Source organism: Vombatus ursinus, unplaced genomic scaffold (genome assembly GCF_900497805.2).
Source record: "Vombatus ursinus unplaced genomic scaffold, bare-nosed wombat genome assembly UNPS02014810.1, whole genome shotgun sequence".
NCBI classification, from domain to species: Eukaryota; Metazoa; Chordata; class Mammalia; order Diprotodontia; family Vombatidae; genus Vombatus; species Vombatus ursinus.
In genome coordinates this window covers 822,508-835,118 of record NW_020954588.1, presented here as the reverse complement: position 1 = coordinate 835,118, position 12,611 = coordinate 822,508, and the positions used below count along the sequence as shown (strand labels likewise).

The 12,611-nt window shown below is 39.7% G+C and overlaps 1 protein-coding gene across 1 annotated transcript in view; it reads left to right on the top strand.

Annotated features, from left to right (window-relative positions):
- The window catches only part of DOCK10 (dedicator of cytokinesis 10), a 273,934-nt gene that overhangs the window by 35,530 nt on the left and 225,793 nt on the right, over positions 1-12,611 (top strand). The gene's annotated exons all lie outside the window — the stretch shown is intronic.

Below are 12,611 nucleotides of genomic sequence, written 5' to 3'. Positions count from 1 at the left end.
GGGGGGCAATAGCAGTTCCTTGTTTCAGACAGAAGTAGTAACTCCAGCCCTTGCCAAAGTTTGGAGTGTGGAGCAGCAGCAATGCCAGCTAGCAGCCTGGAGGAGAAAATCACTGTCCTGGCATTGGCTGCTGGAGAGTAGATCCTAATGGCATTTATTCATATGCTCGTTCCTCCCTCCCCTCCCAAGATTGCCCTCCAGGGTACCTGTATTTATGTTACTTTCCTTTCAGTTTAATTGGTGGTGTTGAACCAACTGACCCTGAGCCAGAGAGCCTTTCAGGAATCTTTTTTTCTCAACAGTTTCCACTGGATGGCTCAGGAATCTGTGGGGAATTCAATCGGCCGTTATGGGGTAGATTATGTTTTTGTGGGCAGAAACACTATAATGTGTTAGGAATTAGCTACATTCAGTTTTTTGGAAGAAGGGAGAGTGTAAGTAGTCTATCTGGATTTCTTAGGGGTTGGGCTGGATAATGGGGGGGAGGGATGATGAGACATAAAAAATATAGCTAATATCATTTAGGATTCTTATCTGGCCTTCAATTCAATTCAACAAGCATTGATTAAACAAATATCTGCTATATGCCAGTCGAACTTTGCTAGGCACTGAGTATCCAAAAAACTGGACATCCTCTACTGCCATGAAACTTGTTTTGTGCTCCTTAGGTACAGAGGAGAGAGAGAGAGAGAGAGAGAGAGAGAGAGAGAGAGAGAGAGAGAGTTGTGTCTTTGAAGATAGAGTTACATCTTGGAGATTAGCCATTTTGTAACAGACCAAGATAAATCCCCCCCAAATATGGAGTAAACACAACCTTGGAGGAAGGAGAGGTGGATTGTAAAGCATAAAGCTTAACTGCTGCCACTTGGAGTCTTTGACTATAAAGGAAAACAAAGTTTGTCCAACCCTGAGGCTGTGGAGGGTTGTCCTGAAATAATCTGATTTGAAAGCAATACAGGAAGAAAAGATGATGCACTGTGACTAAATATGAAAGCAAGAACTTAAGAAAAGAACTAATCTCCAAATCAGCATTTCCCCATTTTTCAGGGGCTATAATAAGAAATTGAATGGCTAAGCACATTGAAGTGTTTTAAGAAAAAAATCAGTGGATCTCAAGGTATTTTTCTGTTGGCAACCCATGACTGTTATTAAAGCCAACCTTAGGATTAAAGAATCATAGACTTAGAGATGGAAGGAACCTTATAGATTATCTCAACCATATACTCCTTTTTTACAGTAGGGGAAACTGAGGCATAGAGTAGTTAAATGACCTGCCCAAAGTCAAACAGGTAGTTAGTACAAGAGTTAGGATTTGAACTCAAGCCTTTTGCTACCAAATTCATCAAATTTTCCACCTTCATACTGCTCCCTGTCCTCTGACTAAGCCCTTCCACCTTCACTCTCTCTCCCCCACAGGGCAATATTGTTTTACAGGGCAGGACCACAAACCTCTGTACCAAACTGTAATTTCCAGAGTGCAAAGACTGTGTTTAAACTTGGGACTTTGTGTCTTTCCTTCCCCCCAAGACTAGGACAGTGGTCTTACACCCAGTAGGCATTTAAGGGATGTTTGCTGAATTGAATATAAACTGCAGTTCCTTGTTTACCTGTATATCCCAATATAAATAGAAAGTCTCGCTTCCTGAGTCTCAACAAGAGCTTGAATGATTGTCAGATAAACAAATCTTCCATTCCTCTTGGGTCTCTTATAGTATAGTTTACTCTAACAGTAAGATATGGTCCCCATCCTCATGGAGCTTAAATCCTGGAAGACCACTTCAGCCCTGGACCTCAGACATTAGAAGTACCCTCTGTCCCTGGGATCCCTCCTTCTAATTGAAGGGATCCTCATTTAACAGGGGCATCCAGGCCAGCCATTTCTTTATTTCTCACCAGTCTGCACTCCTCTGGACCTCCCCATCATTCCCACACTGGGTACCTTCTCTTTCTCCCCTTCTCTTGCTTTTTGGGTTCCTTCTATGAACTGTCTTCTCCATTAGAATGTAAGCACCTTGAGGGCAAGGACTTTCTTTGTGCTTGTATTTGTATTATCAGCACTTCGCACAGTGCCTGGCACGTGGTAAGTATTTAATAAATTCTTGTTGACTAATTGACCCAGTTTGGAGTTAGTAAATGAAGACACAACCACAGATAGTTTATCTAACGATATTACATAGTAAGTGCACTAGAGAGCTAAAAACAATGTGACATATGAAGTCTAAGGAGGGAGGAGGAATCAGGGGAGGCTTATGAAGGATGTGGCACTTGGGTTAGGTTCTAAAGGATGTGAAGATATTTAACAGGCAAAGAGGAGTAATAAGAGTGTTCCAGGTATAGGGAACAGGGTGAGGAAAGACATAAAGGTAGGAGAGTGTAGAACATATTTGAGAGTCACAAAACAATCCAAATAATGAATAATATAAATTAAGTCTGAGAAGGTAGACTGGCAATAAAATGGAGGCCCTTGAATGCTAGGTTAAGATATTTCAATATTGCTTTCCCCAAAACAACCTCATAAGGCAGATAGTACAAGAGTTATTGTACTGTCTAGGTGGCACAGGGGATAGAGTGCTGGACCTAGAGTCAGGAAGATCGTATTTCAAATCCAGCCTCAAGCACTTACAAGCTGTGTGACCCTGGGCAAGTCACTTAAAATCTGTCTGGCTCATTTTAAAATGAGACTGATAATAGCACCTGGTATTTTTAAAGAGCTTAGCATAATGCCTGGCACATAGTAGGTGTTTAATGTTGACTAATTGCTTGTTTTGCCCATCCACCCCCATTTGGCATCCCCATTTTACCCATGAGGAGATTCAGTCTCAGAGAAATTAAGTGGTATTCTCTTAGCCCTTAGGAACCTTAGTATTAATACGAAGTGTCTTAGTATTAAGGATCTAAGTATACTTAGTATCAACTCTGGTCTTCAGAATCCAAATCCTGTCTGATTTTTTTAACATGCTATTTTGGATTCAGCATAAACAGATCAGTGACCTACACTGAAACCAATGCTATTTGGTCATTTTTCTTCCACAGAACACCCAAAATCATGCAACATTATATCCGTGTAGACACAACTGAAGGAGCCCCGCTTATCTCAGAGGCCACTCAGAGCATCTATGGCACATACCAGTGAACTTGGCTTTACTAGTAGGTTTTTGTAGAATGTTTCTTGAGGGCAAGAGCTGTTTCACACTAAGGAAGCATCTGTGAGGAAAGCGGATTCAAAATGGAAGCACCATTTTAGTGAGGTACCTGGGCAGACAACACGTTAGACCAGTGGGTATCTTCTGACTTCTGGTCCTCAGTGTCCTATTCCCTCTTCATGGAGGCCCAATGAGGCTTCCCCTTTGGGTGTAGCTCTTTGCTGGTCTCCAAGGATCTGTTCCTTTGTAGAGTCCATCAATGCAACCTCTCTGCACCACAAGGTGTTCATGCTCCCTTGAGCTGTCACCATCCTCAGGTGACTATTTCTGCAATCACCTATAGCTGTTTCCATAGCCATTGGCCACTACCACTCTGGTGACCCTTGCTATCACTGCCATCCATCTCTGAAGGCAGATGGGACTTATGGATCTCCTGAACTCCCAGGGTTACCTAGATACACCCATCCAGAGATATGCATTTGCCTAGAATCAAGAAAGAACAAAGACAGATGGAAGTGGTCATGTGCTCACAGCCTCCATAGCTGAGTGGAGGTTCAGAGGTACCTAGCTCTCAATGAGGCAGCTTAAAATAGCCCTACCTCCTTGCAATCAAAAAGGAAAGATGCGATAAGGGAGTGGGTCACCCCTTTTGTATATTCAATCGATTCCAGCTCGGTAATCCCTGACTCATCAGTTTTTCTGACTTTGCACACATTTAAAAGACTTTCAAAAATCTATTGTACTTACTACTATTGGGGATATTGTACTTACTACTTTTACACAAAGTACTGCAGGGTAAGAATGTAGTGATGACCTATATCCAAAGCTAAATAAACTTTGCCAATAAATGAACCAATCAATCAATAAGCATTTATTAAGAATTTACTATATGCCAGGTACTGCTAGGCATTGGAGATACAAAGACAAAAATAGTCCCCGTCCTCAAAAAATTTATGTTCTAAAGGGGGAGATAACATACATGTGTGGGGCAGCTAGGTGTCACGGTGGGTAGACTGCCAAAGTGCTGGGACTGGAGTCAGGAAGACTCTTCTTCCTAAGTTCAAATCTAGCCTCAAACACTTTCTGGCTGTGTGACCCTGGGCAAGTCACTTAACCTTGTTTGCCTCAGTTTGCTCATCTGTCAAATGAGCTGGAGAAGGAAATGGCAAACCACTCCAGTATCTTTGCCAAAAAAAAAAAAGCCCAAACAGGGTCATGAAGGGCTGGACGTGACTGAAAACAACTGAACAACAACAACAAAAACATGTATGTATATTGATAACAAAATAGATACAAGATGACTTTGCAGGGGAAGGCGCCTGGTGGATCCAGGAAAGGTCTCATGCAGAAATTGTTCCTTGAGTAAGGTCTTTAAGAAAACAAGAGGGTACCAAGAGATAGAAGGGGAAAGCAGAGTATTCAGGTTTGGCAGAGAGCTAGTACAAAGTCACAGGAAACAGGAAATGATACATCTGGTACGAGGAGCAGGAAGAAGGCCCCTTTAACTATACCATAGAGTGTGGTGAGAGGAATAAGATGTAATAAGACTAGAAAAGTAGGACAGCCAGGTCCTGACAAATTTTAAATGCCAAGCAAACGAGTTTATGTTCAATCCTGAAGATAAGAGGGAGACCCCAGAGCTTGGTCATTGGTCTGATATGGTCAGATCTGTGCCTAAGCACACTCACTTTGTCACTTCGGAGGCTGAATTGGAGTGAAGAAAGACTTGAGGTTGGAAGACCAATTAGGAGCATATTGTAATAGTCCTGATGAGATGTGATGGAGATTTAAACTAATTATACCTGTGTGAGTGGAGAGAAGGGATGTATGCAAGTGATATGGCAAACCTCATGCACCCTATTTTTGTGGGGTATTTTTCTTTAAAAATATTAACTTCTGAAACTAATTAATATTCATGAAACCTCTATAAGGAAAAAAACAAAGAAACCACATGGATTCCACCCGGTAATTGGGAAGGCTCACAGGCAATTTGCATCATATAACATCTAAAGCCTGAACAGGGATGGATTGAACATGTTTAGGATTCTAATTTTAGATTTTTTTTTTATGTTTTCATTTTTTTCCATCTCTTTTGGTAGGCTTGGTAGTGGAGTGGGGGAAGGGAGATGGGATCCTTCATTAAACCTTCCTGTCTCCTAGTTATCCTATTTTCCTCTTTCTTTCATTGCCACATTTCCTGAAATTAGATCTGCTCCCTTCATTTTCTCTGCTCCCACTCAGTCTTTAACCCACTGATGTCTGGCTACCACTCCACTAAAACAGTTGAAATGACCTTCGAATTGCCTAAGTCCAAGCCTTCTCTCTCCTTTACATAAGAGCTTCCCTATAATACTAGCTTTCCTAGGCCTTCTGGAGTCAGGATCAAGGTGTACTCATTTCCTTGTCCCTGACTGGGAACCTGGGTTCACCCAACCCCAGCCACTAGTTCTTGCTTTGACAGATAGTAAGAGAAACCATACACAGTCACAGAATTAGGTTGACAGCTGTGCTCTGAGCGCTTGAACCTTTGTTTGGATCTCTTTGACTTTCTGGATTCTAGGCTCCTGCTTGCCTTGATCTCCAGATCTCATCACTCTCACCAGTCTTGATTGACTTCCAAGCTTCCAGGCCTCTAGCTACCAAAAAATTTAAACTTCCTGACCACTACATGGATTCTGGGGAGCCCAGACTCCTGACTTCAAGATCTTTAACCATCCTTTTGTCTGTCTTCTAAAATCCCTTAGTGCTTGTCCCTAAAGACAGACACTCCATTACTTAAAAAAAAAAAATTTTCTCCTCCCTTGAGTTCTGTGACACTTCCCTCCCCTATTTCTCTTCCTTCCACTCTGACTAACTCCTTCCCTATCTGTTTTGCTTACTTTTCTTCCTTCCTAAATATGGATGAATTTTGCCTCTTTGTTGTCTTTCCCTCGTAAATTCAAATTCCAATATATATACAGTAATAATAATAAATAGCATTTATGCAGCACTTTAAAATTTGCAAAGTCTTTATATATATAATTTGTGTGTACATATATACACATGCATATGTATACACACATATGTGTGTATATCTACATATATGTATATAATTTGATAACTCTGTGAGGTAGGTATTATTTTTATCCCCATTTTTGTGGTGAGGAAACTGAGATAATCAGAGGTTAAGTGATTTGCCCAGAATTACACAATAATGAATATTAAATGAATGAACCATTCAATCAATAAGTAAGTGTTTGAAGTGAGAAACCATGGATGACACTGAGGTTTTAAGTCTGGAGGACTAGGTGAATGATGGTATCTTCAACGGTTATAGGGAAGTTAGTAAGATAGGGGAGTTTTTTGGGAAAGATACTGAGTGCAGTTTTGGATATTCTGAGTTTAAGATGTCTATTGGACATCTAGTTTAAGATGGCCAACAGACAGTTGGAGATGTGAGAGTGGAGGTGAGCATAGTGGTTAGGATTGGATAAGTAGATTTTGAAATCATCAGCATAGAATTGATAACTGAATCCATGGCAGCTGATGAAATCACCAGGTGAAATAGTGTAGAGGGAGAAGAGAAGAGTAAGAATGAATAAAAGTCTTTAAATTGGCCAATTAAAAGATAATTGGTAACATTAGGGAGAGTTATTTCAGTTAAATGATAAGGATGGAAACCATACTGCAGAAGTAAAAAGATATTGAGAAGAAAAGTGGACGTGCCTATTGTAGATGGCCTTCTCAAGTTTAGACACCAAAGGGAGGAAAGGTGGTAGCTAGCTAGTAGGGATGGGGGTATGGATAGAGTAAGTGAAGGATTTTTGGAGATTGGGGAAACATGGGAATGTTTGTAGACAGTAGAGAGATAGCCAGTAGGAAAGGAAATATTGAAGATTAACGGGAAAGTAGGAATGATAGAGGGGGTAATTTGCTTGAGAAGATGAGATGTATTGGGATCACATGTTCATGTAGAAGTGTTTGCCTTGGCAAAGAGAAGGGCCACTTTTTCATGTGAGACAGCAATAAAGGAGATACGAGTGAAAGACATCAGAGATATGTGAGATGAGGACGAAGGGAGAAGAGGGAGCTCTCAGCAAATAGTCCTTATTTTTTCAACAAAATATTAGGCAAGGTTTTCAGCTGGGAGGATGGAGTGAGGGGAGCTAAGGGAGGTTTGAGGAGGGATGATAAGCTGTGAAAAAGCTTCTGTAGTGAGTGAGCCAGTGAATTGATTAGAGAAGAATAAAAGGATCTCCTTGCAATGGTGAAGGCCCAGTTGACATTATATAAATTTGTAGTGGCCTCAATCAGAAGAGTTTTGTGATTTTTCCCCAGCTTCATTCAGCAGCATGAGACCTGTCCAAAGTCACAGAGAGAATGATTGAATGTCTAGCCAAGGCAAACCCCTCTAGATGTACCTACTAAACAGCGTTATTTTAAGGATCAATGGAGATAATATACATCAAGTGCTTTGCGCACCTTAAAGTTCTAATAGTAAAGATGATAATTATTAATGTTATTAATTTGCCTATGTCCTCAAATACTGAAAGTCATTTCATGGGCACCAGTGTCAAACAGGCCAACCTTCATATTCTCCATATTGCTTTTTCCAAAAATACTTCTCTTTTCTAAGATGATATCTGTCACAACACCTCATGCATGGACATTTCTACTTATCAGATTTTTTAAAGTACATTATCAGGCCTGGAAAGTTCATTTAACCTAGCATGTCAGCGCTCCACATATTCCCACATTCCTTCTCTCTCGAGAATTCTTCTGAACTTTCCCTCTTTTCTATCCCAGTTGGCTTCCTCATTGGGAGCACAAAAATAGGCATGTGCAGAGATTCATGGACTGTACCATTCCTTGTGGAATTCTGTGCTGTTTATAGAAAAAAGTGGGAGGGGAAGGGGGAAGGATAACCAAGAAATGTCTCTGAAGAGCTACCACTGAAGGCCATCTTTATGGAGAATGTGCAAGTTACTGTTTGGGGGGAGCCGTTGTACATGTCTATGGTTCTGCTGCTTAGCGACAGGATCCCTGGCCACAAACTGCATCCCTTGGCTGCTCTTAAGGAAGCAGTGATCTGTGGCTAAGCAAGGGGAGAAGTGAGTCATCCACATAAAGGAGAAGTTGAGTGCTGTGAAAAAAAAAAACTTCAGGGGAAACAAATTGTGGTGGAGAAAAGAATTGAGAGGCCAGTAGGGAAGGAGAGGCACAAAAGTCACACTTCCTTAGAGTTACAAAGTGTTCTGTAGACATTATCTCATTAAATCCCCACAACAGCTCTGTGGGGTAAGTAATACAATTATAATTACCCTGTTTTACAGATGAGGAACCTTAGGGTTAAGGAGGTGGATGGCTTTCCCCAAATCACAGTTAATAAGAGTCAAAGTCAAGCTCAGGTCTCAAAACCCAGCTCTTTGGACTCCACATCAGACAGTTGCCCTACTATAACATATTACCTCCTCCTAATAAAATTATAGATCTAAGCCTTTAAGGAAATTGATTCCCAGTGATTTCTTTTGCTGACAATTGCTTTTCTTATACAGTGGAGTGTAGAGATATATGTGAGAAAAAAGGTAGACCTTACCTAAGTGTAGTCTAAGTCTAAGTACATTAGCTAAAGGAAGTGAGTACATAATTACAGATGTTAAACAAATACTATAGTAAAAAGATGATACTAGATTTAAAGGCACTCATGTTTTAGTTAGGGGTACAGTATATAGACTTATTTTAAAATCACTCATACTACAGCTACTTTATAGTCCATGGAAAGGCATCATACTGTCATGGAAAGAGCACTGCCTCTTGAGACAGAGGACCTGGGTTCAAACTCTCCCTCTGACTTTTACTGCTTGTGTGACCTTGAGCAAATCATTTAACCATCAGGCCTCAATTTCCTCATCTGTAAAATGAAGGAGTTGAACAAATGACCTCTGAGGTCCTTTACAAGTGTAAATCTACTATCTTATACCTATACCCTATGACTTTGGTTCAGATTCTGACTTTGTTACTTAAAACCCATGATACCTTAGATAAATGTCATCCCCTTTATAGACCTCAATTTTCCCATCTGAAAATGAGAGAATTGGGACTCTTCAGCTCTGACATTCTTTGACCCTAAGTGCCAAATGAGAAACAATCATATCAACTATTATAAATATTCAAAGACAGAAGAGATTTCTCCAATTTCTCCAATCAGAATTTGAAATGAGTTTTTATCAAGTGGCTAAAGTTTAGATAGATAAGCACATATCTGTATATAAGCACAGATAACTATAATATTCAGTATTAAAAAGAAGTACATTAGAGAAGTGAAGAACCAAGTACTCTGTGAGATCTGAGCCAAAAACATCAATTAGTGAACAAGTATTTATTATGCCTTTATTAGGTGCCTGACATTGTATTATGTGCCGGAAAACAAAGAAAGGCAAAAACACGGTGCCCCCTCCCCCCACAACACATACTCTTTACAGAACTTTACAGATATTTTCCACTTTTCATCTGTTTGTTGTCCTTATCCCAATTTCAGCCTTACGTGTCCTTAGAATGGCTTGACTTAGTCAGATCTCTTACCAAGTTCTCTTTAAACTTTTTTTCTTTTCCATTGTTCCTTGCTATCTCATGAAGCAATAATATATATTTTGCCATCTTTTTCTATATAATTTTGTAATCAAGTTTGTGGTCTAAACTGGTATTTCCCTTGGTTGCTTCATTTCTCCATTTGGCAAGGAGATTAAGTGTTTGCTTAATTAATTGATTGCTTAATTAAATGAAGCAGGTTTTTAGGCTCCTTTGTTCTCATTATGTCTATAGAAAAGGTTTGTGTCAGGAGCACAAAACATAGCCTTGAAAGGCTGTCATCTAATATGTAGAACGTGTCTCAAAATTATGCAAGATTTCTTGAAAGACACAGTAACACAAATATCTTTGTTAAACAAAATTCTGGTTATTATTATTATCAAAATTGAGGCATAAAATAGGGAGAGAGTTATTTATCAAAGAGGTTTGTTGCTGAAAATGAAATCTCTATATATGACTAATTCCTCCAAATACTCCAGACAATCTTCTAGTCAGTTTCTAGATGCTATCATGTTGACTGGATCAGTATCCATAATGAGTCTCTTAAATAACGTCCTAATCACTCAAAATCCTAGCTATTAATAAAGAAAAAACTAAATAGATGAAGAATGGACAAACTATAGAGCTTGTCTGTTTTGGATGGACACTGAACTGGAGAAAAGGAGGCTGAATAGCATTTGAAAAAATTACAAAATGTACTTAATCACACTTTTCCCTGAAACAAAGCCCCCCCCTTTTTTCACCAAGTATTCTTCCAGTGATATTATATATCTCAGTCATTTGTCCAAGTAATTAAACATTGAGGGCAATGACAGGTACTGTGGTAAGTGCTAGAAATACAAAAAAAGTCAAAAGACAATCCCTGCCCTCAAGGAACTTACAGTCTAATGTAGGAGACAATATGCAAACAAATATATATATATATATAAAGCAATTACGTACAAGACAAGTAGGAAATAATTAACAGAGGGAAGGCACTAAAATTAAGAGGAGGTGGGGGAAGGTTTCCACTAAAAGACAGTATTTTAGTTGGAACTTAAAGGAAGCCAGGGAGGTCAGTAAGCAGAGCTGAAGAGAGGAAACATTCCAGGCATGGGGCATGCTAGGGAAAATGCCCAAAGCCAAAAGATATCTTGTTCGTGGAACACCCAGGAGGCCAGTGTCACTGGACTGAATACATGACAGGGAGAAAGGTGTAAAAAGAATGGAAAGGAAGGGGGCTAAATTATGAAGGACTTTAAATGCCAAACAGAGAATTTTGTATTTGATCCTGGAGTCAATGGAAAACCACTGTTGATTGCAAGGGGGTGAGGTGACATAATTAGGCTTGCATTATAGGAAAATGGCTGAATGGAGGATGGATTGGAGTGGGGAGAGATTTGAGGCAGGTAGACCCCACCCCCAGCAGGCTATGGCAATAGTCCAGGTGTGTGGTGATGAGGGTCTGCACTAGAGTCAATGTCAGAGGAGAGAAGGAGGAGTATTTGAGAGATTCCAAAAAGGTGAAATCAATAGGCCTTGTCAACAACTTTGATATGGAAAGTGAGACATAGTGAGGAATACAGGATGACTTATAGGTTGTGAGCCTAAGAATTGGGAGTGTGGTATTTCCCTCTAAAGTAATGGGGAATATAGGAGGAAAGATATTGAGTTCCATTTTAGACATATTGAATTTAATGTCTGCTGGACATTCAGTTTGAGATGTCTAAAAGGCAGCTGGAGAGGCAAGATTGGAGGTCAGCAAAGAGTTTGAGGCAGGGTAGATATATTTGAGAAACATCAACATAGATCTGGCAATTAAATCCATGGGAGCTGATGAGATCATCAAGTGAAATAGTTTAGAAGGAGAAGGGAAGAGAGCCCAGGACTCAATCCTGAGAGACACCTTTGATTGGAGAGTGTGATGTGGAGGAAGACCCAGCAAAGGGGACAGAAAAGGAGCTATCAGATAGGTAGGAGGAGGACTAGGAGTGAGAGGTGCCCTGAAAACCTAGAGAGAAAAATATCAAAGAGGAGAAAGTGATCAACGTTGTCAAAGGCTGCAGAGAGGCTGAGGAGAATGAGGATAGAGTAAAGACTACTGGATTTGGCAACTAAGAGATCATTAGTAATTTTGAATTTCAGTGGAATGATAAGGACAGAAGCCAAATTGTAAAAGGTTAAGAAGAGAATGAGAGGAGAGAAAGTGGACACACTTTTAGTCCACAATTGTATAAGCAAATGTTTCTTTAAAAAAAACTCTGAAAATCATATGAAGAGAGGTGTCATACATAGATGACGACTGCATCTACAATCTATATCTATCCATTCATCTATCTATTCATCTATCTGTCCCTTCCAGCTTTAGATCTTTGATCCTATGGCCAGATTTCATCAGACTTGTAATTTTAAATGTAATAAGAGTGATGTATAATAATAATAATTGCTAACATTTATGTACTACTTGCTATGTGCCACATGCTGTACTAATCACTTTAAAATATGATCTCATTTGATCCTCATGACAACCCTGGGAAGAGGTACTATTATTATCCCCATTTTACAGATGAAAAAACTGAAGCAAACAGAGATTAAGTGACTTTCCCAGAGTCACAATGATATTACGTATCTGAGGCTGTATTTGAACTCAGGTTTCCATGACTCCAGACCCAGAGCTCTATCTACTGTGCCAGCTAGCTACCTGTTTGAATTGGTGGCAGACATGAAATTAATTTCACTTTAATTAAGTATTCCATTAAGTCTTCTTGATCAGGCTTCGTGTGTATTTTAAATCATATTTTACTTAATTATAGTCAGTTCTCTAAAACAGCAAGGGCATATAGGATCTTATGTTGTTGCTGCTGGTTATTTTTTTTTCACTCAAACAGGTGATTAGGGTGGGTATGTAAGAGGAGGGAGAGA